Source organism: Nyctereutes procyonoides, unplaced genomic scaffold (genome assembly GCF_905146905.1).
Source record: "Nyctereutes procyonoides isolate TBG_1078 unplaced genomic scaffold, NYPRO_anot_genome, whole genome shotgun sequence".
Classification (NCBI taxonomy): domain Eukaryota; kingdom Metazoa; phylum Chordata; class Mammalia; order Carnivora; family Canidae; genus Nyctereutes; species Nyctereutes procyonoides.
This window is the reverse complement of record NW_026575126.1, coordinates 57,989,005-58,015,333: the sequence shown is the minus strand read 5'-3', so window position 1 is coordinate 58,015,333 and position 26,329 is coordinate 57,989,005. Positions and strand designations below refer to the sequence as shown.

The window sequence follows — 26,329 nt, the reverse complement described above, 5'->3', positions numbered from 1 at the left end:
AAACAGAATGGAATATTATAGAGCTATGAGATGGAATATTTTTAATGAGATAAGATGCACAGAAATTCTATTTATTTCCAGACATGTGATAAACACTTCCCTAGCTGATAACTGCTAACTTTGGGTATGGGGGGAAGAGAGAGGGATTGGGTTGGTGATCAAAAGAGATATTAGCTGTATGCGAAAAGAACTTTAAATTTATAGGAGAGTGCGTATGTATGCATTGTAGCACAGTGGATAGCATAGTGCATAATCTTTAGTGTCAGATACCTGAATTTGAATCCTGGCCTTGCCTGTTTACCTGCTGTGTGATGTCAGGCACATCACTTCACCTCGCTGTGCCCCACTTGCCTCCTGTGTAACGTGGGATAATACTTCTCTCTGCCTCATTGGGCATTATAAAGACTTAAAACACGAATGCCAGTACAATCCTTAGAAAGATGCCTAACACATTATAAGCCATCGATAAATGGAAGCTCTTAGTATCACGTTCATAGAACACATGTTAATATCATGTGTTACTTGTATAATTAAAATCAATTTAAGTATCATTCAGGAAATAAAGGAAGGAAGGAGAAAGATTTTATGTTGCTCTCTCCAAAGTAAGAACGGGCTTTGATCAGAAGACTATGTTTACAAAACAAAATGTCCTCTTGAATCATCTCGAAATGTCATCCTCTTTTCCCCACAATGGGGGTAATTATCTCGGCTGGGAGCTATTTCTTGAACACATATACAATCACGAAGTGGCAGCCCAAGAGTTCAGAGACAGGGAAATGTCTTTCTCTCTCTCTCTCTTTTTAACATAATCTAAATTTAACAAGCCCATTAAAGCAAATGTTTCAACAGGCGACATTGAACTGATTACAATATTTAATAAATCCTACTCCCAAACGAGGGCTTTTAAATGCCAGCGAGGAACCCAAGTTGTACTATATTCATCCCTTTTGTGCCAACATCTTGTGGGAGCGTTAGGTGGGGAAGTCCCTTTGTGATCCATCAAAGAGGGGGAAATAATTATGATCACCTTTAAAAGTGCCATTTATAACACCCAATTCATTTCATAATGCTTAAGAAAGCTGAGATCCAGTAGGGGTTTTTTATTCCTCACAGCAGAGGAAGATGCTATGCCAACAGAGAGGCAAGATCCCACTGTTTTGAGACCCAAAAACATGACCAGAGGTGTCTGGTGCCCACCGTGGCTTCGCACTGTGACATTGTGTGAGCCACCTTGCCTTTGTGGACTTTCCTCAGCAATACAACTAAAAAGGAGGCCAACAAAAAGGTTTCCATTTGCTGGTCTACACCTCAGTGGTTACAGCTCCAAAGTCACTTCTTTCTGCTACGTGCCCAAGGGGGCGGACAACTTCCTCATGAAGATGCATCCCCTGACAACACAGCCTTCCGTCCCGGGGACGTGTATCTTTCTCGTGTACATGTTGAGATCTTGAGTCTTAGACTGCTTTCCTGCTGTGCTCTGGAAGCGAGAAGCCTCACTCATTGAAGTGACAGGTGCGGGTCTCCCCATTCTGGAAAGTTCTCTTCTGGTTTGAGGAAGAGGTGACTCTACAGATGAGAAATAAGAATGCTGGGAGTGGACCCCACGGTGACCTGGGTCTGCCCTTGAGAAGGACTATGTCTCTTGGGTTGTCTGTCTCAACACCTGAGGGTGGCAGGATTGCCAAGCCTCCATGCCACTGGGTCTCTGACTCTTGCCTACACCTTTGTCTGACAATATTCAGTCCTCTCTGGCGGGCGCCGGTCTCTGTACCGCAGGAATTTTTGTCTCTCGGGGATGGCTATTTCGTTGGTCCTTGGGGGCATGCATCTCTCAGGTGTCAGCATCTGGATCTGTCCCTGCATTTCCTTCTCTCTCCCCTGCAGCATTTTTTTTTCCTCCATCTAAAATTTACTGACCTTTGTGGCTTATGGCTCATGTGGGTGTCAGAAATAGTCGGAGCTTTTAAAGATTCAAAATGTACAGTCAGATAAAAGGAAGAGAAAGTCAGCCTCTGAAAATCCCAGTGCACGGTACCAGCCCAAGGGTAACTGTCCTTGACAGCCAAGCAAGCATTCGCCGCCTTAGAGGATCCTCCTTCCCTGGGAGGCCCTCGGCTGCAGGCCTGATGGGAGGCACAGAAATGAATCAGCCGGGCCCCAGGTTCCCCAGAGGAAGGGAGACAAAGCCACAGAGCGATGCATCATCCATGTTTTCCTGCCTCTTGACTGTGGGTTGCTTAGAAAACAGCCCAGGGAGGTCCCTATATCAGACAGGCTGACGGCCTCATGCCCCGATGGTTCCCAGGGAAATCATGCTTTGGTTGATCATAGGATTTTCTTGGAACACGAGTCTAGGCATAAATACACAGCAGAAAGGCGAATGCCCTCCTGGAAGATGTACAGTCCGTTCCTGAGGCTGGCGGCCGAGCAGGCTCTCCTTCCCCCACCCTCCTCCAGCACCTGGCTACACAGGGAGGGACACAGGGCTCCCCCGGGGTTAAGATGCAGAGGGGACTGCACCCGCTGAGGCCATACCTCCTCCCTGTTAACCACTGCTCATTGTTACTGCTGGCTTCCCCCCTCCACCCGATCCAAGGCCACTTGAGAGCACGACCCGGTTTGTACCCTAGGATCTAATGCGATGTGTGGCACACAGTCAAGGGACATAAGTATTTGAGGAATCTGTAAAAGATTCAGACCCCTGGAAGGAAGCAGGAGGAGGTCTCATTTCAAAGGCTTGAGGGCACCCACCCCTCACCATTCCCACCAGGGGCAGCAACCACCTCCCCACCGTCTCCTTTATTTGTCCTCAAAAAAAAAAAAAAAGGTAGAATAATACATAAGACATAAATACAAATGGCTGCTTCAGAGGAGGATCTGGGACGTATCAAGGGGAGAAAGGAGACTCTTTTTAACCTAGATGAAAATAATCTTTGATTTTTTAAAAACCATATGTAAGAATTGTCCTACCAACTATGAATATAACTTTAACATTTGAATATATGCTCTTAATCCCCTTCACCTATTTATACTTATCTTGATGAGCACCAGGTGACATATGGAAGCGTTGAATCACTGCACTGTACACCTGAAACTAATGTAACACTGTATATTAACTACACTGGAATTAAAATAGAATTTTTAAAATGTGAATAGGTGATATAACACTCCCCATTCAGGAAGTACCACTGTCTCCAGTGACAATGAAGCTTTCTGTCCACCCTTGTGGATGGCACAAAAATGGTCCCAAGCGATGTCCACATCCTATTTCCCAAAACTTGTAATATGTTACCTTACATTTCATAAGGGACTATTTTTAACTATTTAATTTATTTATTCATGAGAGACACACAGAGAGAGGGGCAGAGACATAGGCAGAGGGAGAAGCAGGCTCCCTGTGGGAAGCCTGATGCGGGACTCGATCTTGGGACTTCAAGATCACTCCCTGAGCTGAAGGCAGATATTCAACTGCTGAGCCACCCGGGTGTCCCTTCAAAAGGGACTTTACTAATATGATGAGCCTCAGGATTCTGCAATGGCCAGATGATCCTGTGGGATCCAGATGAATCCAGTGTAATCCCCAGTATCCTTTGAAGAGGGAAGAAGGCGGGTGGAAGTCAGTCTGAGAAGAAGATGGGATTAGGGAAACTGAGAGAAATGCAGGGCCGTGAGCCCGGGAATGTGGCTTTCTCAAGAAGCCGGAAGAAGAAGAGAAACAGGTGGTCTCCCATAGCCTGCAGAAGGTCGGTGGCTCTGCTGACCCATTTTAGGACTTCTAGCATCCAGAACTGCAAGGGAATGCGGGCTGTGTAAGTGGCAATTTGTGAAGGCAGCGATAGGAAACTAACCCGACCTCTGACTTCTCCGCCCCTCTTCCCAAAGAGAATTACTCCCTCCCTGCTCTGTCTTCTTCCAGAAACAGTATACACACACCCATGTATATATGCATATGTGATAGGTGAAGAGACAGAGGGATGGGTGTGTAGATACAAAGGTAACAGTGCTTTACAGTACAGGTCGCCTACGTCACATATAAATCATGACAGATACAGAGTATACGTGCATAGGCATCTGCCCAAAAGTATTCACATGTATTCGCTTTTTTTATGCAAATGGCATGTACTCTACATCTCCCTTTACTTTGTGTTTTTCTCCTAAGAGTATATCTCAGAGACCCTTCAGTATCAGTGCACCCAGATACGTTTTGTTCCTCAGAACAAATACGTTAACAAACAATTATGGGGAAAAAATCAGCAAGAAATCCCTGGAGACTCAATGTGTTTTGATTTCTTGTTTCTAGCTACACTCACCTGTGAAGGGCACCTGCTTCCTACCTGCCCCATCTTTAGTTCCCTGAAGGAATTTACAGATAATTCAGTGGGTGGTGACAAAGGGAAAGAATGTTGTGCTGTTTCTTTTTTTTTTTTTAATTTTTTTCTTTTTTATTTATGATAGAGAGAGAGAGAGAGAGAGAGGCAGAGACACAGGCAGAGGGAGAAGCAGGCTCCATGCACCGGGAGCCCGACGTGGGATTCGATCCCGGGTCTCCAGGATCACGTCCTGAGCCAAAGGCAGGCGCCCAACCGCTGTGCCACTCAGGGATCCCTGTTGTGCTGTTTCTGATACTCTATTCACTTCTTCTCTCTGCCCCCCTCCCATACCTAATGTCTCCTTTTTTTTTAAGATTTTATTTATTTATTCATGAGAGACGCAGAGAGAGGGGCAGAGACACAGGCAGAGGGAGAAGCAAGCTGCATGCAAAGAGCCCGACATGGGACTCGATCCCAGGTTTCCAGGATCACGCCCTGGGCTGAAGGCAGCGCTAAACCACTGAGCCACTGGGGCTGCCCCTAATGTCTCCTTCTTACAGAAAGAAAACCCAACTCAATCAGAATAATTGGTGTGAGTAGTGTCTGGAGACCGTGCATCTGCCCCACATATGGATTTGATCCCTTTGGATGCTCAGCCCAGGGAACGCTCACTTCTCTGAAAAATCAGGCAGTCCTGGGCTCAGTCTCTGGCTGAACACCTCCGAGGCGGGTGAGCCTGCCCTACTGTTGCATCTTGGAAGACAATCAAGTCTTATGCCGGTTTCACCTCTGATTGAGAATGAATTAAATGAGATACCAGGAAAAAAGCACCTAACCCAGTGCCTGTGTTGGAGGTCCCCATCACCACTCTCGGATTTTAAAATTCTCCAGAAAAAACTCAGAAAAACACAGTTACTGTGTATCACAGTGAAAGGATACGTAGTAAACTCAGCAGAAGAAATAGACACCTGGGGTAGATCCTTCCAGCTGTGCATACCTCTCCCAGCAATGACAGGTGACCATGTGTGCAAAGTATCATTACCCAAGGAAGCTCATGGAAGCCTTGGTGTCCAGGGATTTTTTTTCTTTAAGATTTTATTTATTTTTTCGTGAGAGACACAGAGAAAGAAGCAGAGACACAGGCAGAGGGAGAAGCAGGCTCCATGCAGGAAGCCCATGTGGGACTCAATCCCAGGACCCCAGGATCACGCCCTGGGCCGAAGGGAAGTGCTCAACCTCTGAGCCACCCAGGTGTCCCTGTCCAGGGTTTTTATCAGGGGTCAGCCACAGAGGCATGGAGCATCCTCTCACCCCCAATGTCAAATGGATGCTAGCATGCCCCAAAGCCCCAGGCATACAAACACAATAGCTTGCCATACATCTTACCATTAGTATCATATTATTTATATATTCATCAGACACGTTATTCCAAGGACACTCAGGTCGGCCCCCAGGAGCTGGTCCAGGGCCAGGCCTGAAGACCCCTGGAATTTGCAAACCCGACCTGTTGCATTAATTCTTTCTGCACAAAGCCTATCACTGTAAGTAATTAAAGGCATACTACATGCAAATGAATAAGTAAATGAATTAAATAAAACAAAGGCTTGTTTCCCCCCCCCCCCCAAATCTTCCCTTCTCCTGACTCAAGCAAGATTACTGATAATCTAGCAAAAAACTGTCAACATTGAGCTCTGTTTTTGGTGCCAAGCACTGTGGTCAGTGTTAGCTCTTTGTTTTTTTCTTTTTTTTTTTTTAAGATTTTATTATTTATTCATGAGAGACACACAGAGAGAGGCAGAGACACAGGCAGAGGGAGAAGCAGGCTCCCTGCAGGGAGCCCCGTGTGGGACTGGATCCCAGGACCCGAGGATCACGCCCTGAGTAGAAGGCAGATAGATGCTCCACCACTGAGCCACCAGGTGTCCCAGTGTTAGCTCTTTGATCTTACAATGATTCTCAATGGTGTCACCTATTTCTTATTTTACGGAAAATGAAACAAAGCCCAGAGTCATCGAGTAATTTATTTAATGTCACACACCTCCCATGGACTGCGTTCAGGGAAAGGATTCAAGTCGAGCTTCAGAAAACAGAGGCTACATTATAATCACCTCCACTAGACCTACATTTCTTAATAGGGGCACCAAACAGAGATAACTGGCATAGCAGTTATGTGTGGATGCCCAGCACACCCATGAAGTTTCTCACCTTTTTCTTTTCTTTTTTTTTTTAAAGATTTTATTTATTTACTGATGAGACACACAGAAAGAGAGGCAGGGACACAGGCAGAGGGAGGAGAAGCAGGCTCCATGCAGGGATCCCAATCAGGGACTCGATCACAGGAATCCGATATCACACCCTGAGCCAAAGGCAGATGCTCAATTGCTGAGCCACCCAGGTGTCCCTCTCACCTTATTCTTAAATGTCATTTCCCCAAGGAAGACTTCTGTGGATTCTCAAACTTAATTCAATCTACCTGTCAGCAGAGTCACAAGCAATTTGTACTAAGGACAATCAGAAAGAAAGGGAGACTTAGAGAAGTGAATAAAGACAGGGCATCTCACTTGCCACTGTGGGCCAGTGGACACCCTGTCCTTGGCCAAGAGGGTGGGCACAATTTCCTCTGCCTGCTGTCGAAGAGGCTCAGCCTGGACTGACACCTGATTGCCCCAATGGCTGGAGAAGTAAGAGCATTACATGCTCGTGAGGAAGGAATTTGCTGAGGAAGAAAGGGCATGACATTTGTACCATCCTTTAAATCGTTGTTTTAAGTGGAAAATATTTAAATGTTGGGGACCGTGGGCCAAATCCCAAGCCACCTTGTTATTAAAAGCTCTCATCCAGGTGCATAGTATTGCTCCTTTGAAGTACACAGGAAAACTGTAACAATGATTATTTAAAATACACAATAGCTATTTTCCTACCACATATTGTAAGATGCTTGAAAGCAAGAACATGGGCACTTGGGTGGCTCAGTCAGTTGAGCATCTGCCTTCGACTCAGGTCATGACCTCAGGGTCCTGAGATCGAGCCCCACATGGGGCTCCCCGCTCAGCTGGGAGTCTGTTTCTCCTCTGCCTCTGCCTCTTCCCCCAACCTCGTGTGCTCTCACATTCTCTCTCTGTCTCAAATAAATAAATAAAATCTTTTAAAAATAGAAAGCAAGAATAATTTTTAATTTATTCATCATTATATAGCCAGTGTCTACAACAGTGGCTGGCAATTAGCAGACTTAGGGAAAGTCTGGATGAATAAGCACATGAATAAATTAGTACTGTGTAAACAAGAGGTGTGCTGTCCTTAGGATGGTTTCTTATACCCTTTGAGAGGGCTGATCCCTTAAGGATAAAATTCTATCAGAATAAACAGAAGAGTCATATGGACCAAACTGCATGTGCCTGGAATTCATATGTTGAAGCGCTAACCCCCAGTGTGACTATATTTAGAGATAGGACCTTTATGGATGTAATTTAGGCTAAATGAGGTCATAATTTAGGGTAAGTGAGGTCGGACCCTATAGAATTGATATAAGAAGAGGTACCAGAGGGCTCACTCTCTCTACCATGTGAGGGCACAGTGAGAATGAGGCCATCTGCAAGCAAAGAAGGGAACTCTTGCCAGAAACCAAATTGTCTGGCACCTTAATCTTATAGTCTCGGCCTCCAGAATTTTGAGAAAGTAAATTTCTGTTGTTTAAGCTACCCTGTCGGTGTGATATTGTCAACAGCAGCCCAAGAAGACTAATACAAAGGCTGTGGAAGTTGAGTGCCTGGGCTCAGAAGCCAGATCAGATCTGCCTGAGTTCAGTACCCATCTCTACAACTTACTAACTCTGTTAAACGTTGTCGTATTAATTACTCTCCCTGTGTCTCCATTTCTCACCAGTAGAATGAAGATAACATTCGTCTACCTCACAGGGATTTGAGGGTCTAATGGCTTAGGATTACATTGGCAACCCTTAGAACGGAGGCTGGGACACAATGGGAGCCATGGGAATGAGCCATGCTGTATTTCCAAAAAGGGTAGCCCAGCAAGGCTTCCTCCATGTACTCTTTTGCAATGGGATCTTTCCATGTGCCCTTTGCTCAAATCTGGGTTTCTCCTGTGAGCTGCTTTGACCAATAGAGTGTGGTAGAAGATAGCTATGGAATGTCAAGACCAGATCAACTTCCATCTTCATCTCTTGGAACACAACTTTTTGGAACCCAGCCTCCACACTGAGGAAGCTAAAATCAGCCACGAGGAGCCTGAAATGGAAGAAAAGCAAGATCCCAGCCCACATCCCTAGATGAACTCCCAGCAACATCCAACACCAATTGCTGCCACGCAAGTGAGGCTGTGTTGGACCTCTCAGCTTTCCCAGAACATTCACTGATAGCATTTGAATCAGGAATGCCACTTGAAAACCCACAAGGTCATGAGAATAGTAAATTGTTGGTTTAAGACATAAAATTTGGGGTGGAGTTTACACAGCGAGAGATAACCAAAACAGAAATTAGAACCAGATATCATATCCTGTGCAGCAAAACCTAAAACACGTGTCATCAGCTGTGGCCTTGGGAGACAGCATAGGCTGAAGAGCACCAAGGAGACCACTAACAAGGCTGGAAAAGCAGTGAGCAAATTGTTATTGGAGGTTTGAGAAAAGGGGACCTGAGTTACATAATGGCATTTCATTGGGCAACACCTGACCCACAGTAAAGCAACAGATAAAAAGCATGCATGATACATTTACAGATCTGACTAAGGAGATTTCCAGAATAATGTTGAAAGTACCAAATAGCTTTTTTTTTTAGCTTCCTGTGATAAATGGGAGAAAGAAAGATGGTCTGAAAAAGGAAATAGTCAAGCAGAAATTAGAAAAAAATATTTTCAACTTGCCAGCTTAGAAAACAAAATTGTTTCTATCACTCAGCTTCTCTAAGGAGTAAGAACATCTCAAAGTAAATAAAAACTTGAAACAAAGATCAAATCCAGGGCATTGCCCCTAAAACAGCCTCGGGTCAAGATCAAGTAAAGGGTATGGCTGTTAACATTCTTTGTTAGGGCCTCAGAAAATGTAAAGAGGTATCTCCTAGACCTCATCGCTAGACAAAAGGATTTCAAAGAAAGTCAAGAGTGTTGTGCTACAGGATCTTGGCTACACCCCAGAGAGTGATCTGTGGATGTGTTTTTTTGTCTAGTAGTGGGAACCCCAACAAGATTCACAGGAAACGACAAAGTTTTAAAAGAAAATTGGACAAATGGGAGTGACATCATCTTGAACTATAAGAGACAGAGATGGACTGGCAAAAATGAGTGAAGGTATGAAAGGCACAGCATAGGAAATAGAGTCAGTGAATTGTAATAATCTGCACTGTATGTGGACAGGTGGTAGCTCCCTTGTGGTGAGCACATCACAATGCACAGGGTTGTTAAATAGCTATCTGGTACACTTGAAACTAATGTCACATTGTGTGTCACCTATACTTCAGTTAAAAAAATTCTTAAAGAGATGGAGACATTTCAAAATGAAAAGAGCCATGGTCCCTCAAATTTTGATGACTTAAGAGTGAGCATAAGGAACAATTCAGCACCAGCTATAAATATAAGCCATTTCTAACAGAACAGGAAAAAAAAAATCACTCAAAAGGCAAATTCCAGAGTGAGGACAGCAGAGCCAAAAGCTACTGAGAAAGATCTCCCAACGGGCCCTAATCAATATGCACTCTCTGCCTGCAGAGCAAGGAGAATTAATAATAAGCACACTGGATTTCAGAATTGCTATGGGCCAGCGAGTACCCCCAGCCTCCCTGATCACCGCATGCTTGTGTCTGCTTTATGTTGAGCATGTAGAGGCAGATGGATGGTCCTTCTGACCCACAGGCCTCCCCATCTGAGGAACTGCACCCAAAGATCCTCACTTAGATTTAGAAAACAAGATTTTGAACCTTGAGGCTGAGCCTGATGCCATAACAGGATGGGAATATCAGCAGCCTTGGGAGGAAAGGACTATAGTTTGCATGCCAGGGGGAATATAAACTGTGGCTCTAGGGCAGACCATGCTAGATCTGGCTTCCAAGGATTGCCAAGCCAATGTTCCCATCCCACATGGCCTTTTCAATGTGATCCTGAAGGATATTTGTGGCAGTGACAAATCAGAAACAATGTAGATGTCCAACATCAGAGAATGGGTAAATTATGGTACAGGGCATTAAAATAATGTAATGATTGAATGTTTGATGGCATAGAGTGAATGATGCTCCTGAAAAATATTTTAAATGAAAAAAAAGGCAGAGTATAAAATAAACTTTTAAATAAATAAATATGTTTTTATAGATGGATAAATAAATATGCTTATATATCTGTGTATGTAGATAGATAGATAGATAGATAGATAGATAGATAGATAGATAGATAATTTTTAAAGCAATGGGAGGAGAGCACTATGCAATTTCCAAGGCTGGAGCTGAAGAGGGTTACAGCCTTCACACATACCTGGGAACACTGACCTTGGTACCCAGTCTCCACACCCAGAAGAAGCCAAGTGGCCAGGTGCAGAGGTCCACACATTGCAAAACAGTCTCCATCCTGAGCTCAGCTGGCGTCCCAAACAGCATCCAACACCAACTGCTCACCATATGAGTAAAGCCATTTTGGAACCTCTAGCTCTCCTGTGGTGCCCAGGTCAACACCACATGAAGCAGAGGAAATATCTGATCACAGAACTTTGGGAAATAATGCATTGTTGTTTTGTGCAACTATGTTTTGGTGTGATTTGTTACACAATAACAGATAACCAAAATGGCCAATGTCTATTTTTACCATGATTTTTAAATTTTTTTTTTAATTTTTAAACATTGGTTTATTTGAGAGAAATGGTAGAAAGAGAAAGAGTGAGAGAGGGGAGGTCTGAGGGAGAGGGAAAGAGAGAGAGAAGCAGACTCCCCACTGAGTGTAGAGCCCCATGTGAGGCTGGATCTCAGGACTCTGGGATCACAATGACCTGAGCTGAAATCGAAAACCAAAGGCTTGACCAACTGAGCCACCCAGGAGCCCCTTTATTGTGATTTTAGAAAAATACATATTTCCATGGTGTTTCATTTTTCCTTGCCTAGGCTCAGGCTCACACCGGATCCAGAGAAAGGGAAGCTCAATATATTCAGTTGTCACTCAACCTTTGCTTGCAGTGAAGCAACTCTGCAAATCACCTCTTACACAGCCTTCCAGAACCTAAATAAAGTCACAGCCTGGAAGACACAAAGATGACACAAACACCTGTCAGACGATGTGACGAAGTTTAACAAGGATGAATGCAAGGCTCTGAATTTGTATTAAAAAGCCAGCTGCCCAAGGACATGTGGCTTAGCAGAAACATACATTTATTAACTCAGCCTTTTTTTTTTTTGCATTAAGCTTATAAGTATTGCAAGAATAATGAGGCTGCCAAAAAACCTCATGTGGCTGTAGACTCTATTAATAGAAGTAAAGCACCAAGAATAAGGAAGGCTATCTGCCTCCCCAACAGGGTCAGACCACACGTAGAAGATTCAGTTTTGCACAAAGCACAAGAAAAGTGAAAGGAACGAATAGGAGTAAATTCAGGAGAGAGTGGCAAGACAGTTTGCAGTACTCAAGAATTCCCTTATTACTTTCAATTTAAAAAGTATAGGGAATAAGTCTTTCAAATTTGAAAACAGCCATGCTACACCTTGATTTCATCTGTGCGTGGAACAAAATACTTACTAAACACATTTTCCAGCATTTCTCTAAGTATTCGAAAGCAGTGAGTTCCCTCCCAGCTTGTAGCTGGCATTTTAGATAAAACCAAGTAAACCAACCAGATTATTTGGGAGAGGTATGTGTTATGAAGCAAATAAATAGGGTCAATTGGGTAGAAAGCCTTGTGGGATCAGCAAGTCTTGATTTTGGTTATTCAAAGAAAGCCTTTCCAAAGAAATGACATTGGGAATGGAATTTAACCAATAAGAAGGAAATTATGTGAAAGAACTGGAAAGTATCTTTCCGGGCAGTAAAAGCAGAGAGTGGAAATATCCTGCAGCAGGACCAAGTTGGTACGTATAAAAACAAATAGAGAAAAAGCCAGTGTGGCTGGAACATCGTGACCCAGAGAGTGGTTGAAGTGAAGTTTAATCAGGTGGGCATGTCCATCCTGAATTTAATATTTTATTTATTTGAGAGAGGGAGAGAGAAAGGGAAAGAATGGGAGGAGGGACAGCAGGAGAAGGAGAGAATCTCAAGGGACTCCGCCCTGAGCACAGAGCTCGATGCAGGACTCAATCTCACTACCCTGAGAATCATGACCTAAACTGAAACCAAGTCAGACCCGCAACTGACTGAACCACCCGGGCGCTCCCCATCTTGAATTTAGATGTCATTCCACTGTTCCCAAAGCATCATTTCCCCCATCACAGTTTGGGCCTTTGAAGTCAAGTTTGGGACTTGACTCATACAGTTCTTGTACATAGAAGATACAAAGAAAGATGAGTCTACTCTCCACAGAAGCTTTCTTCAGCTCTCTGGAAGGCTGGCGCACAGAATTCGGGTGGTGTAGAGTCAGAGTTTCTGTGTCCCAAGGAGGTGGCATTATGATCATCAGTTGGTAGAAACTACAGGAGTTGTTCAGCTCAGCAAAAGGTAGAGTTTTCTCATTTACATCCCTATCCGATGACACGATCTGTCCCGGTAGGTAATGGCTTTCTCATACCCGGAAAAGTCCAGGTGAAGTCTCAGTACTGCCTTAAGATTACAGTAGTTGGAAATCACACAATTGGCATTAGATTGGAATTAGTGTTTCCCAAAGGATGGGGCACATGCCTCAGTTGGCAATGGTAGATGTTACACAGACACACCATTAAGTAACATCAGATGAAGCAGGATAGAGACTATTGCTTTTCAATTTCTTGTCTATTATTCCAATGTTTTCATGGAAAACTCTTTTCTTTCTTATTCAGGTATAACTAACACACAGTGTTGTATGAGTTTCAGGTTTACAATACAGTGATTCAACTATTCCATACATGACTCTGTGCTCATCACAATAAATGTACTCTTCATCCCCATCACATATATCGCCCATCCCTCTCCCCGCATCTGGTCACCACCAGTTTGTTCTCTATAGTTAAGAGTCTGTTTGGGGGTTTGTCTCTCTTTTTCTTTGTTTGCTTATTTTGTTTCTTACATCCTGTCAAGGAGAACATCTCATTTGTCTTTAATAGCTAACACTTGCTTTGTACTCCTTTGTTAAAAAAGAGAAATAAGGGGCATCTGGGTGGCTCAGTGGTTGAGCATCTGTCTTTGGCTCAGGTCATGATCTCGAGGTCCAGGGATCGAGTCCCACATCGGGCTCCCCATAGGGAGCCTGCTTCTCCCTCTGCCTATGTCTCTGCCTCTTTCTCTGTGTCTCTCATGAATAAATAAATTAAATCTTCCAAAAAAAATTTTTTAATTAAAATGTTAAAGAAAAAGAGAAATAAATGCTTAGATGACTCTTTCCCAGGTAATAGTATCTTGCAAGACTTTTAAAACATTATTTGGTTCTCACTGTGTTTCTTTATGTATATATTTATATATTTAAGGTAATTGATGCAGGATTTATATTTGTGGCAATAATATAAAGACCACTTTTATCTATAAATTATATTATTGAAGAGTCGCAATGACTAAAGGAAAATATCATGCATATAGGTGTGGAGGTTATACACTGTGGGATCATAGTACAGAAAGAAAATCATTCTAGTGACAGGCAAATACTTGACATTTAGAAAACTCTGGTTAGACCTTAAGGTTTTCCAATTGTGAGCTCTTTCAATTCCATAGAACAAAATGGGGTTTAAATTGCTTTTGCTGATTCTCTTGAACAAAGTCAAATCTTTTAAAGAAAGCAGAATTCAGGATATGTATTTCAGCTGAGTGGAGGAGTCCTCCCCAGGGATTTTAAGCCCTGCCATCTACTCTCTTTCCTTTGTAGGGTTCAGAAAAACACAACTGTGATGGCTAATAGCAGACTTGACGTTGAAGTTGGAGCCCGATGCAGGGCTCAATCTCACAACCTTGAGATCACGACCCTGAGATTATGACCTGAGCCAAAACCAAGAGTCAGAGGTTTAACCAACAGGTTAAACCAACAAAGCCACCCAGGTGCCCCAGGTAAAGATATATTTTTAGATGTGATTAACATTCATTTGACTTTAAAGCTGGTTAGCCTCCATATGTGGGTGGGCCTGGTACAATCAGTTGAAGGCTAGGAGCAAAGTCTGGTTTTCCTGAAGGAGAAAGAATGCTCCCTCCAGGCTGCAATGTAGAAATTCTGCCTTAGTTTCCTGCCTTCAGACTCAAGACTACAACATCAACTTTTACCTGGATGTCCACGCTGCCAGCTTGCGATATAGATTTCAGATGTGACAACCTCTACAATCATGTGAGCCAATTCCTTTAAATAAATCCCTCTCTTTATATCTATATTATCTATATTGATCTACACACACACACACACACACACACAATAGTAACAAAAAGTTTAGAGGAATTTGTTTTGTGCTACTAAAACTATGGAGGTGGGCTTCAGGCAATATTTGATCCAGGGGCTCAAATGATAGCATGAATATTTGCTTTTACCCACTCTTGGCTCTGATTTCTGATTGTAGATTCATCATCAGCCTCTATAAGGTGCCCCTTGGCAGCTGACAGCTCCATGCTTGCATCCTCCAAATCCAAGTCCAAAAGTAAAAGAGTATCTTACCCTCCAATAGTTCAAACAGTTAGCATGGGCCTGTGCCTCCTTTCCCAATTACTTACATATTCATCCCTGAACTAATCACTGACCTCAGAGAATGGAACTAATCCTCTCACCCATGGGCATGAAGATGGAGAGGGCTGAATCCCCAAAAGGAGTGACTTCAAGGTATGGTTATCAGATCTAGAATGAGAAGATTTGGGATGGGAATAACAGAGCTCCCGTTGGACCACAGCTCTCAAACATTAAGAGGAGCAAGAAGCACCTGAGGGCTGGTAAAATGAAGATTCTGATTCATTAGTTCTGTGGTAGGGGTTGAAATTCAGCTTCTCTGATAAACTCCAGATGATCATTCTGATACTGCTGGTCCATGGACCACACTTTGAGTACCAAGCCATCAGGCCATATATTGCAGGGGCTGGCTGGTAACCATCTCTAATTACAGCAAGTGGTCAGAACAAGTAGGGGGTGGTTTTGCTTCAACACAGCATCTTACCAGCCACTACCTATCACTGCCATAAGGCCCTGGCTTTCACATCCAGACGGAGTCTGTCTCTTGCCTGGTGGAGGCATGGACAGAAAGATGGTCAGACACATACATCATGCAGCATGAGCCCTTGGGGCTGCTCAGTCATCCTTAGGGTAAGCGAGGACAGATAAAGATGTCCCTGTTACCCAGGTGCCTTTATGTAGAAGCCTGCATTCCTCAAGATTTACACAATTCACCAGTCGGATCAGAGAAACAGCCCAGAGCTGCTGTTTGTATGCTATGAGTGAGATTCACTAGAGAAACCGGAGGTCAAGGTAGAGTCATATAATTTCATGGTTGAAGATTTTAGCCCATACTGCGTACTTCTCAGATAAGGTGTTTATTGCTGTAGGGGAAATTTGAACTTTGTTGGACAAAAGAGACCAAAGTCTTTTACTTTTTAAATACCATGTTAGTCTTTCAGCCAAAGGCTTACCGTCAGGTTTCTGTGTCTGGGTTTTAAAGAGGGCAGGATTTGGGAGGAATCTGACATGAGAGAATCATCGAGCCTTATGGAGAATGTCTACAATTGGATCAACTGTTCCAAGTTATATGCCAGACAATCGATAGCTGATTCAATCACGATTGTAGCTGTAACAAGTAATAGTTCTATTTCTGTCATTAGGGGAATCTAAGTCATCTCTTCATGGTTGATCCGATTCTCCAATATTAACCACAATAATTGTCAAACAAATAAATAAAATAAATACAACTCTTCCTCTAAAGTAGTCTTAAAAGAGTGGTGATTTAAGTCATTGCATCCTGAAATGACTTTTAATAATATTTTCTGGCCAGATTTCACAGAAAGACAAAATGTAGCGCAGCCAGGTAAAGGGACTTTGAATTCACAGGATACAGGTTTGAGTTTAAAACCACATATGCCAGCTTTCCTGTACATCTACATGAGTCTGAAATCAATCTCCCTTGCTGAAATAAATTGTAAATTACGAGGATTTTATTTCCAAAATATCTTCCTTAATTTCACTTAGTCATTCAATTTTTAAATTCATTCATGTGTTCATGTATTGCTTTCCAAGATGAAACTAAATCTTTTATGGAAAAGATAATCAGGGATATTTGAGTATTGTCCTTGACTAAATATACTTTCCCTGAAGGCAGAGAAAGCCAGTCTTGTCCAACATGGATTTTTCCCCTTAGCATAGTGCCTGGCACAAAGGAGGCACTCATCTGTATTATTCAAATGAATGATATAATAAACAACCAGATTAAAATATCCAGTAAGACACTTTTTTTTCCTCTACCAGAAATGCATTTCTGGTGGGAAAGATAAAATAATGTAAGGGAATAAAAATGTATGTACAAAGAAAGAGAGGCGTAAAATTGCCTGGTGTGTTCCAAATTGGTAAAGATTTTGATACAAATCAAATGATAAGCTGCATGGTAGGGACTGATAAGAGATAAGTCTGAAAAGGAAGGAGAGGGCCAGATTATGATGTCTATTTGTTAGGGACTGTCAGGTGCAACTGGAGACTGAAATACAATCAGAAGTAGTTTAGGCATTAAAAAAAAAGTAATGGCCCATGTAACTGAAAAGTCCAGAATATCTGCTTTCAGGCATGGCTGGATCTAGGTGTCCAAATGATGTCATCGGGAATCTGTCTCCCAGGGCTCCTGGGTGGCTCAGTCAGTTAAGTGTCTGCCTTTGGCTCAGGGCATGATCCCTGGGTCCTGGGATTGAGTCCCATGTCAGCAGGGAGCATGCTTCTACTTCTCCCTCTCCCTCTGCCACTCTCCCTACTTGCGTGCCCCCCCTCTCAAATAAACAAATAAATAAACAAATAAATAAACATCTCTCTCTTTTTTTTTTTTTAAGGAATCTGTCTCCCTATATATCTTGGTTTAGTTTCTTCCAATTTGTTTTCATTTTCAGGTAGGCTTTCTCTCAGAGTGAAAGTGTGTGCATCTGCAACGCCGAGGTTACATTCTCCCAGTTGAAGAATTCCACCAGGAAAAAAAAAAAAAAAACTTCTCTACCTATGATGTGGACTCATGGTTTGTTAGCTTTAATCTATAGCCCAGATTAGGTCACATGCCTATTTTTCAGCCAATCAGTGGAGCTCAGGGACCACAGTATTCTTTTAACCATCCTAGTTCATATTCTCATTTCTGCATCCTCAAAGTGTGAGCAGTCCTACCCATATGGCACGTATTGAGTTTGGAAGTAGTAGGAATCCCTAAAAGAAAACTAGATCAAGCAGGAAAGCAGCCAGACCTCCCCCTCTCTGCAAAAAATTCATAGCATGCTCTCTGATCACACTTATAAAACTTTCGAGAAGATGCAAACTCATTTATAGTGATAAATCAGTGGTTGCCTGCTTATGGGAGGAGGAGTAGAGATGAGGAATTGCAAAAAGGCAAGAGGAAACTTTGGAGGTGATGGATACATCCATTGTCTTGACTATTTCTTGGGTATGTCCAGATGTCGAAATTTATCAACATTTATGCTTGAAATATGTGCAGTTAATGCATGTCACTTATACTTCCATAGAGCTATAAAATATTGGAAGAGGGAAAGGATGATGGTCAGGCAAACAGCTGCCTAAGATGGTATGCCAAAGCAACGAGGAGTTGGCACAAGTTTTTAATCAGAAGAGTAATATAACTAGAAGTGTTAAGATAATTATGGAAACCGTATGAGAAGCTATCAGAGTGACCATAGTTAGTGTAGAAACAAGGAGATTCGTCAAGAGGCATATTAGATGTCTCTCATGCCCCACCTGACACGTCTCAGCCCACCTCGTATTGAGGCTTTGCTGTGGGCAGGAACCGTGGTGCAGGTGCAGCCTGCCTCCACCACAGCCCTCACTTTCTGCTCTACACCTTTTGTGTCGCCAAAGCTGGGAGCCCTGCAGCCACCAACCTGGCATTCAAGCATGCCCACCCTGGGAGTCTACAGAAACTAATAGTCCAAGGAAGATGCAAGCCAGAGCATAAATGCTCCCTCTTCTAGCCCCTAGATGGGTAATTCCTTGTCATGCTCTGATTGCTTCCTTGGAACGTTCCAGCTGGCTCTAGCCCCAGTTGCCCATAGCAAAGACCAGCTCAATAGTGCTCTCTTCTACTGGTTTCCCTGCTTCCCTCTTCCACTTTCCCTGAATCGCTCCCCTCACTAAACCACCTGCAGTGAACACTGTAAGCTCTGCTTTCCAGGGCTTTGGGGGACCTGAAAAGGATGCAAGTGAATGTGATAACCTAAGGGAATAGTACTGACAACCCGAACTAAGGCAATGCTGCTTTGGATGGAGAAGCAGAGAAAGAAATGACGGGACATGGTGACCAGCCTTACAGAGAGGGGGAGAGACCACATACATCTAACTCATCCAGGATGTCAGCAGACACCCAGAGGAAACCCAAAGATAGAAATGACTGTTTTACAAAGAAAAACATAGTGTCAGAATTATCTGGGACCTCTGATTCTGAGAAGGACTTAGCATTTCAGTTTTCTGGACACTTGAATTGTAGACAATTTAGATTATTTTTTTAATGCTACAGCGATTGCTTACTAGTGGTTTTAAGACCTTATAAACAGTTCACCGTTCGTGCACAAAAAAGAAAGGCAATAAGGCAGAGGAATTCAGACAGGGCACACTGGGATGGCTGGTCTTTATACCATGTTATGTAGAGCCTCACCTGGAAGACTCTCAGGCCAGGGCCTGGAATCATCTGTTGGCTCACTTATTTGCCCATCTGGTGGTGGATATTGGCTAGCATGTGGAGGTTTTCTCTAACACGGCTGAGCCCCAGCCTCTTGGAGCGAGGCACATAGTGTCATTCCATTGGTCAAGGCGGTCTCAAAATGCTGCCTACTCTCTGCTGAAAGAACCATGGATCCCACATGTGATGGAGGATTGTCAATGTCACATTGTAAAAAGGGGATCATCTCTTAATTTCCTGTGCTGCTGTAACAGATTACCACAAATTTAGAGGCTTAAAGGAACACATCTTTAATCCCGCAGACAGTGCTGTCCAGCAGAAATATAATGCAAGCTGCATAAGTAATTTGAATTTTCCTAGAAGCCACATTTATGAAAGTAAAATGCAGATAGGAAAAACTAATTTTACTATTATTTTGTTTAATCCAGTTATCCAAAAGCCTGCTATTTCAATGTGAAATCAATATTACAATGACGGAGATATTTTACATTGTTTATATTAATCTTCAAAACTCATGATGTATTTTATATTTATATCACACCTTAATTCAGACTGGTGGCAATCAGACAACATTAGCTACAGACAATATGTTTGAAGTTATTCTGACGGCAAACCTCTAAAAAACCAAATACTTGGCTGATAGCACATATACAATCATATGCCAAAAGCCTCCATTCCCAGAGAGGTTTTCCAGTTTTAGAGATTGCTTCTCTGGTTTCTGTATACCAATCACAAGTTGGGTTAAAGGTGCAAGTGAGGAAATAGTATGCTATCCTAGGCTGACTCTTTTTTTTTTAAGATTTTATTTATGTATTCATGAGAGACAGAGAGAGAGAGAGGCAGAGACACAGGAGAGGGAGAAGCAGGCTCCATGCAGGGAGCCCCGACGTGGGACTGGATCCTGGGTCTCCAGGATCACGCCCTGGGTTAACAGCAGCGCTAAACCACAGAGCCACCTGGGCTGCCCCCTAGGCTGACTCTTGACAAAGGGTCGTGATCATTCACTTCCAGTCCAACCATTCTCCCCACTTCTATTTTCCCCACTTCTATTCTATTCTATTCTCTATAGTAACGAACTGTATTGGGAATGGTCAATTGAGCTACGGAGTGGTAGTTCAGTTTTGATAATTAAAATTTAATTCCTGCTTTCTCTCTCTGGTGCTGGCACTATCTCATTCTCTGAAGGGCAGGTTCCCAGCAGGTTGGTAGATGGACAAGGCTTACCTTCAGTATCTTTTGCCCCACTTATTAGTTTCCCTACAGCTCAGGGTCAAGTCCTTGTCCATATTTATAGCATAGAACATATTCCCTTTCCCTGCAGGTTCTTCTTGTGCTACTTACATGGAGAACCCTCATTCATTTGGACCCAGCACAAATGTTAATTATCCTTAAGAAACTTCTCCAACACCACTAATCTCCCTCTTTTTCTTCATTTCATTTCAAATTTCCTTGTATACCTTCTTTCCATCAGAGCCTTAAATGCTCTTTACTATGATGGTTTATTCATTTCTCTGCCACGCCAATGTATTGTTCCATTTTCCAAGGAAAAGAGGATGCCATTCATCTCTTCATTCTCCGTGATTATCACAAGGCTTTTCCCATAGTAGATATTCAACCATGGGGACTCCTTTGGTCCAGTGAATAGAGGAAAGCTAATTGGCCCGTATGGGGGAATGAATGTGTGACCTTGGCTTCATCTCTATGAGCTTGGAGACAAGATTTGCATGCTTTTGTTGTCCTGGGTCAAGGGAACCACATGCTGTTCAAAGTACTAGGGTTTGAATACAGGGATATTTGACAATACACCTGTTTAGTTAGATAAAGAGAACCTATTCATATACTGTGGGAAAGGAATCAATGAAGTTCCTGGCCCCTTTGCCTTTGACAATAGTCTTTCTAAGCAGCAGAAAGAGAGAGCCTCTAAGAAGGTGATTAATGTGAGCTCCTGCTGAGGACTTCAAATTGATCTTGGCAAAGAAAATGTCATTTCTCTGCCTGTCCCTTGGTCTCAGAAAGTTTTAAACAGACTGAAGAGTATACACAAGACGTTGTCAAGGAAGACAGAGGATACAGTAAAACAGAGGATATTCACACTTGGGGTAAATACAAGTGGATTCATCAACTCAATAATAAGTTTATTTCCATAGTACATTGCCTCCACTCTAAGTTGCCTTGTTGCTGCTCGTTAGCATCTTTAACAATACCCAGCTGATCCTTCCTGTGATGCCCTGATCTCATGGGCCATTGATCCCACAACTACAGTGACTTTCACTTTATTTTTCAGGTATTTATAGATATATACTATTCGTCTGACACTATCCTCAGTTCTGAAGAAATGGAAATAAATCAGGCATGGTCCCAATCCTAAAGAAGCTAAGATTCTAGTGGAGAGGCAGATATGAGAATATAAAATTGTAATCTACTGTCAATAAAGACAATAATAGAGATGACTATGAAACATATTGCTGATACAGAAAAGAGGAGTATTTATTTCCCTGTCATTTTGCTCATTCATTGTATATATAATATATAATTATATCACACATATAATTATACAGAATTATATAACATATTAGTATACATATATATGAGCATGTTACAGCAGTAGAAAGAACAGTCACTATTTTGAATGGTCCCTGAGCTGATAAACACTAGGACTGTTCAGAAATCTAAAGAGGTAACAGTGTGGCTGTTCTAAGTACTGACTACTAGAGCTTAGCAGTCAGTCAAGGGCAGAGTGGCATAAAATGAGGTTGTAGAAAGAAGTGGGCCTCATCATGAAGGGCTTGGTAGGGTATGCTAAGCAGTTAGCTTTGGGTGTTTGTTTGTTTTCTAGATGAAGGGATTTAGGCCACCAAGTAACAAAATATGATTTATATTCTTGCATGATCATTCTGGCTGCCAAGTGGAGAATAAATTTGGAGGTGGAGGTAGATAAAAGTGAAAGAAAGTCAAGATTAGAGGCAGAGAGAACTGTTGGGAAATTGTTGTGGTAGTTTAGATGAGATATTATGGTGCATTAGACCCAGAAATGACAGTAAAGATGGAGAGAAGAAGATAGATGGAAAGCCATCCTCCATACATACAGTAAGGCAGGAACGAGAGAGAAGAATACAGGAAGAGGGGAAACATGAAAAAAATGGAGGCAAAAAAACAATTGAGGGAACTTATCTTCTCCTTAGTCACCAAGAAGAGCTTAATCATACCAGAAACCTCACAGTCTCTGCCACCAAGATTATCATCATCCCTGCCACCATCATCACTGCCACCACCACCATCATCACCACTGCCACAACCACAATCATCATCATCACTACCACCATCATCACTGCCACCATCATCATCAGCATCACCATCATCACCACCACCACCATTACTACCATCATTATCATCATCATTACCACCACAACTATCACAACCATTATCACCACCATCACTATCACCACATCATTATCACTATCCGTCACCACTATCATCACTATCATCTACATCATCATCATTTCAAAAAACATTGTAATGAGTAATAATCTGTAATGCATACAGTTTTACATAGTGAACTTTCATTGGTATTAACTCATTTGAATTTTTTGAGGTGGTTCATCAATTTTGAGTACAACTTCTTATTTGAAGCCTCTTTCACACCACCCTATTTGTGGTCACTGAATGTTCAATCTCTAGATACTTCTCCATTGTCTCCTAGAGCTTTTTGTCTCCTCTATCCTCATGTGCCTTCCTTTCTAGTTTCATCATTTGGTCAGACTTTCCCAACCTGTCCTTTAATGCCCTCTAGATTTCCTCATTTCTTTGAAATCCTTTTATATCCTAACAAGTCCCCAAACTTGGATCACTCTGAGCAGTGATCAAATTTTCTGATCATGAACATCACAATTTGATGGAAAGGGTAACCACTATGATCCAACTTTCCCTATTTAATTCATTAAGAAATCTCTCTCTCTTTTCAAATCATTCCCACACCATCCAAGGCCTGGTGCCATCTTATACCATCTTACACCAACATCTTACGCCAGTAAGCTGTTCAGCAGTTACTTAGCTCCATGGGGAACTTCACCCCCTACTTCAGAGAGAAGATAAAAACAGCCTTCACACAGGTCCCTGTACCTTCTCTTACCTGCAGCTTAAAATCTTTCTTCAGACCATCCTTTTTATGATTTCAACTTATCTTTGTATCCAAACCATGTCTTTTCTCAGTGTCATCAATAAGAGATACCAAACTAGTTACTGATTGAGTTACTTCAATTGAAACTTTTACCAGCAGCTCATCAGACACAGCTCTCTTTTGAAGCCTTTAAATTCCATTTTGACTGAGTCTGGTGTCAAGATAACATCTGCCTTAATGGTTTTTAAGCTCATCACTATTTCATTCTCTCTATGAGAGTGGAATTAGAGGACTTGATCACTGATTTCTCAGCTCAGAAGTTAATACTGTCCTGTTCCCTAGGCTTTGCCGCAGAAAGAAGTGGGCACCCTTCTAATCAGAACTGTATCCTTATTAGGTCCCTCCAGAACTCTGCATCCACAAAAGGATGCTGTCCACTCCCGAATCACAGAAGTGTGATTTCAACTAGTTAAAAGGAGCTACTCTGTTTTTTTAATGCCACAGGATATGCTCTTAAACTCAACTCAATATTTACCAGAACACCAATTAAGATAATCTCTATACAAAGGGTTATTTAAAAGATACAGTCCATGGGGGAGCCTGGGTGGCTCTGTCTGTTGGGCATCTACCTCTGGCTCAGGTCATGATTCCAGGGCCCAGGATGGAGCCCTGGATCAGACTCCCTGCAAAGCCACTTCCTCTGCCACTTCCCTGCTTGTGCTCTCTCTCTCTCTAAAATAAATAAATAAAATCTTTAAAAAATAAAAGATACAGTCCATGAATTTGGAAACGTCAAAATATACCTCTGGACAAAGCCACATCAGTAGATTGCTAGGAAGCTTAATGATGCTCTACAGATACCTAAATATTTTTTTTCAGAATTATGCATTGGTATGATAACTTCAAACCCTAATGACATTCATTATTAACAACAAACGAACAAAAAAGTATTGTTCTTTACAAATATCCACTTTATAAGGATCTCAGCGATACATTCCAATTTGATCTTTGTACCAAGAATATTTTACCCTTCCGGAAAAGTGGGCTCATTTTTATTTCATGGGCATTGTGAGTAATGGGGGAAAAAAAAAAACAGTTAAAATTTCCTTAGGAAACTCAGAGTCAAATATTGGTTTCTTTTTCTGGAATGCAGGTCATGGTGCTGTGCATTCTAGCCTTACACCAAGTTCTATTGAATATCCTGTCTTGTTTTCCTATTAACTTTCCCCATACTACTTTGTGATGTTGCATGTACAGTTGGAAGCCACTGAGAATCCTTTCTGGGAAAGATGGAAGCATACACAAATAAAATATGTTCTTGGTATCTAGTGTCATTGAAATGTTGAATCTCTTAGGCTTTTAAGGAACTTCAATAAAAAGGTGGGGGAGGCTAGGAGAACTTTTTTTTTTTTTTCACTAGAACTCTGAATTCATCTTTAGCATTTTGTTGAACTGAGTAAATATTTTGATGATACCTAACTTTGAGATGGAAAAGACAAAGCAAGTTCACAGGAATCTTCCTCTGGAGGCGTTTTCTTTTTTTCTTTTTCTTTCTTTCTTTTTTCTTTTTCTTTTTTTTCTTTTTTTTTTTTTTTTGGAGATGACTTAAGCAATGTACATACCAACGGGCAATGTTTAGATACCAAGTATGTTTTAATCAAAAAGATATCATGAATCAAAGAGTGACTTTGTACTGATGAGCAGGACTCAGCCAGAAGGAAATAAAGTTCTGCATTATTAAACCAGCCTCCCAAAGCAAGACAGAGTGGTTGAAAGAGAAAAACAATTGCACTGCTTCCCCTGTGTTTGGATCTCGGAGGGTGATAAGCATCCCCACATCTGCAGTGACCATTTGAGAGACAGGCTGCCAAAAGGAAGCTGGTTTATCCTGATGATGTGGGAAGGTCAGGACAGAGGTTGTGAACCTAGTGTAGAATCTATGAATGCTGTGACTAGCATTGTGACCATACCATTAGGACTATTGAGATGCTAAAACAAACTCCATTTGTTCTACCTGAACAGGCTAGCCATGACCTAGAGGAGTCTCTAACATCCTGTCTGGCTTCAACCACATCCATCTGCACACAGACATACCAAGCTCCATCAAACTATTGATGACATTTCTTGTCTTTCTTTCTTTCTTTTTTTTTTTTTTTAATATCCAATGTTTAAGGGCTGCCAGTTGCATAAAGTATAAGAAAGGGCAAAGAGCAAACAAAAATAAGCTGTAATCATTACGGCTGGTCCACAGAAGTCATTCTGCATGAGTAACTCAAATTGCCTCTGGAAATGGGAAGTAAAGTTCTCAAAAATAGGAGCCCCCTATCCTATGCACCAAACGCCATTCCCATACATCAGGGGCACCAGGGCAGGATACTCTGGTTTTGAATTCCAATTTCAGCTACTTCCTAACTTTGTTGGCTGTGACTAAGTTATCTTTGACTCTCTTAATCTTCATCATGGGAGTAATAAGAGTACCTGACACATTGAGTTTACATAAAGGTAAAAATGTTTGTAAAGGTATAAAGATACATGAGCATTTAGGGGAAGAGATCCTAAGCACCTGTGGCTAGAATATTGGGACTCAGTTTCTAATGCCTTTTTACAAATGAGTAATTGATGTTCAGAAAGTGGGCACAATTTATTCCAGTGTTTCTCACAGCCTGCAATATTACCCTCATGGGGTACATATACATACACGTACACACACACACACACACACACACAAAATCAACACTGATTCCTTATGGATGTCATTTAATCCTTTGCTTGACCAACAATGATATCAGTGTCCCAGGGTCACCTCTTTATTCTTATTATACAAAACACTGAAACATTCTCCTTATATCTGAAGGGCTTTATTAATGTGCTAAATATGCCTGTCTTTGGGCCCCAAAGTATCAATAGATGGAAAGTTACTAGAAACCAACTTCAGACAGGAGCTGTCGGGAGGAGGGTTAGTATTT

The 26,329-nt window shown here is 42.1% G+C and overlaps 1 pseudogene; it reads right to left on the bottom strand.

Annotated features, from left to right (window-relative positions):
* Nucleotides 1–22,569, bottom strand: part of LOC129519866 (tigger transposable element-derived protein 1-like) — a 65,651-nt pseudogene extending 43,082 nt beyond the window's left edge.
* Nucleotides 22,570–26,329: the final 3,760 nt, after the last annotated feature.